Source organism: Lynx rufus, unplaced genomic scaffold, assembly GCF_022079265.1.
Source record: "Lynx rufus isolate CCGP_SWC_20201006 ecotype Redwood Valley unplaced genomic scaffold, mLynRuf1.p SCAF_1, whole genome shotgun sequence".
NCBI classification, from domain to species: Eukaryota; Metazoa; Chordata; class Mammalia; order Carnivora; family Felidae; genus Lynx; species Lynx rufus.
The window spans coordinates 105,552,390-105,558,389 of NW_025814823.1; the positions used below are offsets into that span (position 1 = coordinate 105,552,390).

Consider the following 6,000-nt stretch of genomic DNA (forward strand, 5'->3'; position numbering starts at 1 on the left):
CTGAACCAAAATTCTACAATTAAAAATATATCCAATGAATAAGCTCTCAAATATTATGAGGTATGGGTTCGATCTGTGCTGACAGCTCAGGGCCTGGATGGAGCCTGCTTCAGATTCTGTGTCTCCCTCTCTCTCTGCCCCTCTCCAACTCGCTCCATGTCTCTCTCTCTCTCTCAAAAATAAATAAACATTATTCTGATAATATACAAAGCTGACAAATAAGCATTGATTAAAAGGTAAGTTGACACAGCTTTTTGGAGGGCAATTTGCAGTATCTAGGAAAATTTAAAATCCTTACACACTCTGAACCAAAATTCTACAACTAGAAATATATCCAATGAATAAGCTCTCAAATATTACGAGGTATATATTTCAGTGTATTTACAGATCCACTATTGGTAACAATAAAAACTTGGACATGCCCTAAATATCTGTCAATCAGTCTGCCTGGTTAAATAAATCACCATATACCCAATCAATGCAATATTATTACATTATTAATAATATGTTAATATAACATACCATGTGTGACACATAATATATTTTTTAATTATATGTTAATAAATAGCATTCACATTAAGATACCTTTTTAAACAAATGACTGGAAAAGAAGTGAATTCCATTTTTTCTAAATGGTATTTTAACTTTATAATAAAATACAATACCATAAAGTTTGTTTTCCTCACTCGAGAAACTTTCAGCAAATATCTGAAGAGATGGTAAAGAACCTTAAAAATAATGCCATTCTTGGTACAACCACTTCACCTGGACAAGACTTTGTCATTCATGGTTTCTATCTTCTATAGATATATGGTGATCTATCAAAGGTAAAAAACATACCTTGTGAACTAGCAATATCGTCCTAAATATAGACCCTACAAAAACTTAGACACATATTCACCATGATGTGTATAGTAAAATGTTCACAGCAGCAATGTTCACAACAGCAAAAACGCCAAAAATGAACCCGGAAACCACCAATATTCATGAACAGCAGAATGGCTCCATCAATTGTGGTATATCCATCCAAGCTAATACTACAATGTTGTGAAAATAAATGCACAACACATACAACAACATGAATCAACTGCACAAACAGATGCTAAGATGAGGCAAGACACAAAAAAGCCCCTGCAGTATGAATCCATTTATATTGTTTGGGGATGCATATGTATCCAAAAAAGCAAGGAAATGACTCTCACTCTACGTGGAAGTAGGACAAAAGGGTTGTGATCTGGAAGGGACATACTTGGGGGCTTCTGGGGAATGGGCAATGTTATGTTTCGTGACTTAGATGGTGACTTATACAGATACTTGCTTCGTAACTTTTATCAAAACATATGTATGTCTTCAACGCTTCCCTATATATGTGTTATATTTCATAATAAAAACTGCAAAAATAACACAAAGCGTTCCAAACTATTCTGCATCAAAACTATGGTTCACACAGACCAACAATGATTCCAAAGGATATCTTATGCTAGTTGTCAAGGAGTCAAAGGCTTGCAGAATGAATTCTAAGGTTTAGGCATTTATAATCCCAAAATAAAGTACAGAGAAACTGAATATGAAAATGTGTTCAAACCATCACAATAAAAATCAGTACCAGTACTAAGAACAGATTCTGCATTTAGATGAGAATATAGAATTTCTGATTCCTTCTTCATGATTAGATCTTTAATATTCATTCCTAAATCAGATATAGGTCATTCTTTTTCAAGATACTATATTTCCTGGGGCACCTGGGTGGCTCAGTCGGTTAAGCGTCAGACTTCGGCTCAGGTCACAATCTCACAGTCCGTGAGTTCGAGCCCCGCATCAGGCTCTGTGCTGACAGTTCAGAGACTGGAGCCTGCTTCAGATTCTGTGTCTCCCTCTCTCTCTCTGGCCCTCCCCCCTTCATGCTCTGTCTCTCTCTGTCTCAAAAATAGACATAAAACAAACAAAAAAATACTATATTTCCTGATGAATTTACTTCATAAATTGCAAATCCACTTAAACACTCATACTAATGTATACTTCCAGAGGACATGGGTGGCTCAGTCAGCTGAACGTGTTTGACTCTGGATTTCTGCTCAGGTCATGATCTCACAGTTCACAGGTTCCAGCCCTGTATCACGTTCCACGCTTACAGTGTGGAGCTGGCTTGGGATTCTCTCTCTCCCCCTTTTCTCTGCCCCTCCCCTGCTCTTTCTCAAAATAAGTAAATACACTTTATAAAAATTATAATAATATATCCTTCATTATTGCTCATATTCACCTAAACTGCAGAGAAAAGAATCTGAGAGCTGAACAAAAGAACTATATGAAATATGCCCAGAGAATTAAACTCATCTGGTTAAAAAAAAATCTCTTTTCAACTCACACATCATATTCAAGTATGTGGTAGTAGAGATGGTGGAGGAGGAGGAAGACAAGATCTGAAGTGCTATGGCACGCACACGTGCGCGCATATACACCATTTTGTAAGGGGAAAACTCCTTCAAAATGTTAGCTATGTGTTAATTTTCACTTGATGTTTCTAGGTACATCTTCGGTTCCGTATTCAATATAACCACCATTTTAATACCAGTATTAAGATGTTTTATAGCCCTTTAAAATGCATGTGTCCACCCACTGGCAGGACTCCTCATAGAAAATACCAGAACTCCACAGGTTTTGGCTGGTCACATGAACGCGGAGTAAAAGGTATTTCCCAACCTGCTATGCATAGTGAAGTGCCTAAATCTTGGTCAACAGGATGTGTGTGTGTGTATGTGTGTGTACGCGCACGCGTGCATGTGTGATGCTAAGAAGTTGGTTATTTTCCACTCTCTAGTTCCCCCTTTCCACTGACTGGAAAGTAGCAACAAGTGAAGCAAATGCCTCTGCCCCAGAGATGAGAGCCTCCTTCCCGGTAAGAATGACAGAGCTGCCTGACAAGCTTGAAACATATCGTTTCTGGAATGTTGTCTGAGTAAAAGATATGTATCTTACTTAAACATTGAAATTTGAGGATACTGTTAAAGTTGATTCTAACATAAAAGCCTAAGTACTCAAGGTAAATTATTTGTAGAAAATTGTTAAACCATTGCCTCATTCTAAAGCACAAATAAATGTTGTAAGAGTTAGGGGATTAAAAATAAAACCATAAATTGAAACATATAAACATATTAATTTTATGTACATGAGCCCATGATGGCAAAGACCTCTCTAAACATTACATCAAAGGCAAAATCAGAGAGAAAATGGTTGAGATACTTAACGGCAATACATTTTTAAAATAACTGAATGTCAACACTACATGAACAAAATTATAATGCAACTGAAAAATGAAAGAGAATCAATTTAGTTTAAGGCTTATGCACGTGATACATAAAAAGTTCTTAAAATCGATTAGTAAAACACATCAGTAAAATGGCAAAGAACGTTGTATAAATACTGATTCTTGGTTGCAAGTCATAGGAACCAACCATGGTTAACATAAAGTGAATTATGTGTAAATTATGGGAAGTCTAAAAGGAAGGACCATATTTAGAAAGGACAACAGAAGTAGTTTAGGAGGGTTTTGGCAGCATGAACTACTATGCAGTTTTCCCTGAATGCTGCCACTGGAATGAATGGGCAGGTCTCTGGAAGCAGGCAGAAATGGAAGATGGCAAAGAGAAGGTTGGCTGGGAAGTGCTCTCAGGAGATACACCCTCAATCAAATGAGGAAGGCAGGACTGGGCAGAGGGAGAAGCAGACGCACAGTGAGGATGCAGCTGAAGTCTCAGCCAGTCCTACAGGGTGCTCATTAGAGTCCCAAATAGAATTGTGGCCTTAGTACTGTCCCTTTAGCTAGTCCGGCCTTGGACTTTGGACTGCTCCCAGGCAAGGCAGTTCTCTCCAGAGGGAGGCACTGAGGCATGAGCAGCTAATAGTCCTAGCAACTGGACTTATTTTCTGACTTTGCATCATTCAAAAGTCAAAACTCTTGGGAGAGCCAGATGGTACATTTGTTAATGTGCTCACAATTGGCTGGGGTAGGCAAGGTCCTTGAATATTATATCCTTCAAAACTGCACAGAGCAGTCATTCCCATACCCTGCAAAAAAAAAAAAAAGTATTTATATGCTATTACCACAAAAATGCAGGATGGAAGCCAGACTTCCAGGATACATCAACAGTCTACTATAGATATCAAGAGGCAATTCAGATATATGTATATAAGATTAATAAACTTTAACAAGTTCACCCTCACCAGCAATCAATGATCTGAAAATTAAACCATTTTTTGCTAATCAGATTGACAAAGATAAGAAGATTCTTCTCAGAATTTGTAAGGGTGGAGGGAAACAGGCACTCAAGTAGAATGCTGATAGAAAAATACACTGATAAAAGCTTTGGAAAATCAATTTTGGATTGTATGCCAGAAGCTTTAAAAATACACATACCTTGCAATTTCACTTCTAGGAATTTATCCTAAGGAAATAATAATCAATTATGAAGAAAGACGTATGCACAAAGCAATTCAGTATTGTTTGTTATATTCATAAAGGAAGGAAATAAACATTCAAAAAAAGGATAGATTCAGTAAATTATGATAAATTCAAATGAAGAAATATTATGAAGCCATTAGGAATAATACAATTGCAAGATATTTATGTATACAGAAAGATGTTCACGTAATTGGTAAGTTTTAAAAATTACAAAAGACATAAAAATTGTTTAAAACCAAAAGGTAAATGTTATATTAGGGTGATGCATTACAAGTATATTTCTTCTATATTTCCTATGACTTCTATATTAAACACATTACTTTTATAATTAGAAAAATGTCTAATTAATGGACCTCATAAATATGAAATTTTTAATTTACATTCCAAAATTTCATGTCTTTGGAAATTGGTGGAAATAGAAGTATACTTTCAGTTCAAATTTCTTAAAAAACTGAAAACATTTTTTGACCAATCAAAAGAGTTGACATTTGGTGCCAGATCCGAAGTCTGATGTGAAAGCCCAGTTTCAAGTAAAAACAATTACTTCAACTATAAAAATATGTCTTTACCTTTACAATCATCAGTTGTTTTTTTAACTGGAATATTGAACCTAATAGTTTTGGCCTACATTTAAAGGAAGATTAAATTACTTGGAAAGGGCCCAGAGAAAAGTAATAAAAATAATTATGTACTCAAATATTGGGCTCTATAATGACATGTAAGAGGAAATCATTTAGAAAATAAAACAAAAAGTAACCTTACATTTCATGGGTTACCATAACACCTGAAGAATAGGATAAGAGGCAAAAACTTTGAATTATTAGAAGAATAATTTAGTTTAGCCATTAGGAAGAATGTCCTGTTCTTAAATAATATATTTGAGTGTGTATTACATGTCTAATATTATGGCTGTAAGAACTTGGAATCATTAAAATATGTTACTAAAGAAAAAAACGTTTTTTGGGGGGGGGGTCTGGCTGACTCAGTCAGTGGAGCATGTGACTCTTGATCTCAGGGTTGTCAGTTCAAGCCCCATGTTGGGTATAAAGATTAAACATTTTTTTAAAAAAGTGTTTTCTGTGTGTGTGTGTGTGTGTGTGTGTGTGTGTGTGTGTCAATGGTAGAATAACTATTCTATTTTTCAAAGTAGGGGCTTTCTACATAATCCTTAAGATCCCTTCCATGATTGTTTTTAAGATTTTTAATAATTTATTTATTGTGAGTGGGGGAGGGGCAGAGAAAGGGAAGGAGAGAGGGAGAGAGGGAGAGAGGGAGAGAAGGAGAGAGGGAGAGAGAGAGAGAGAGAGAGAGAGAGAGACAGACTCCACACCCAGGGCAGAACCTGATGTGGGGCTCAATCTCACACTGTGAGATTATGGCCTGAGCTAAAATCAAGAGTTGGACACTAAAGTGACTGAGCCATCCAAGCACCCGGAGTTCCCTTCCATGTTTATGGTCTTAGATTTCAGGCATCCTAAACAATTATAAAACCATATCTCAATTATTCTTACAGTTTTTTGAAAATGAAATGGATTAATCAT

The 6,000-nt window shown here is 36.1% G+C and overlaps 1 long non-coding RNA gene across 1 annotated transcript in view; it reads right to left on the reverse strand.

Moving 5' to 3' along the window:
- Positions 1-5,466, reverse strand: part of LOC124515347 (uncharacterized) — a 52,534-nt gene extending 47,068 nt beyond the window's left edge. Inside the window, exon 1 of the long non-coding RNA XR_006962797.1 lies at positions 3,994-5,466. This is a non-coding gene — a long non-coding RNA (uncharacterized LOC124515347). The remainder of the gene's footprint in view (positions 1-3,993) is intronic.
- Between the last annotated feature and the right edge of the window lie 534 nt (positions 5,467-6,000).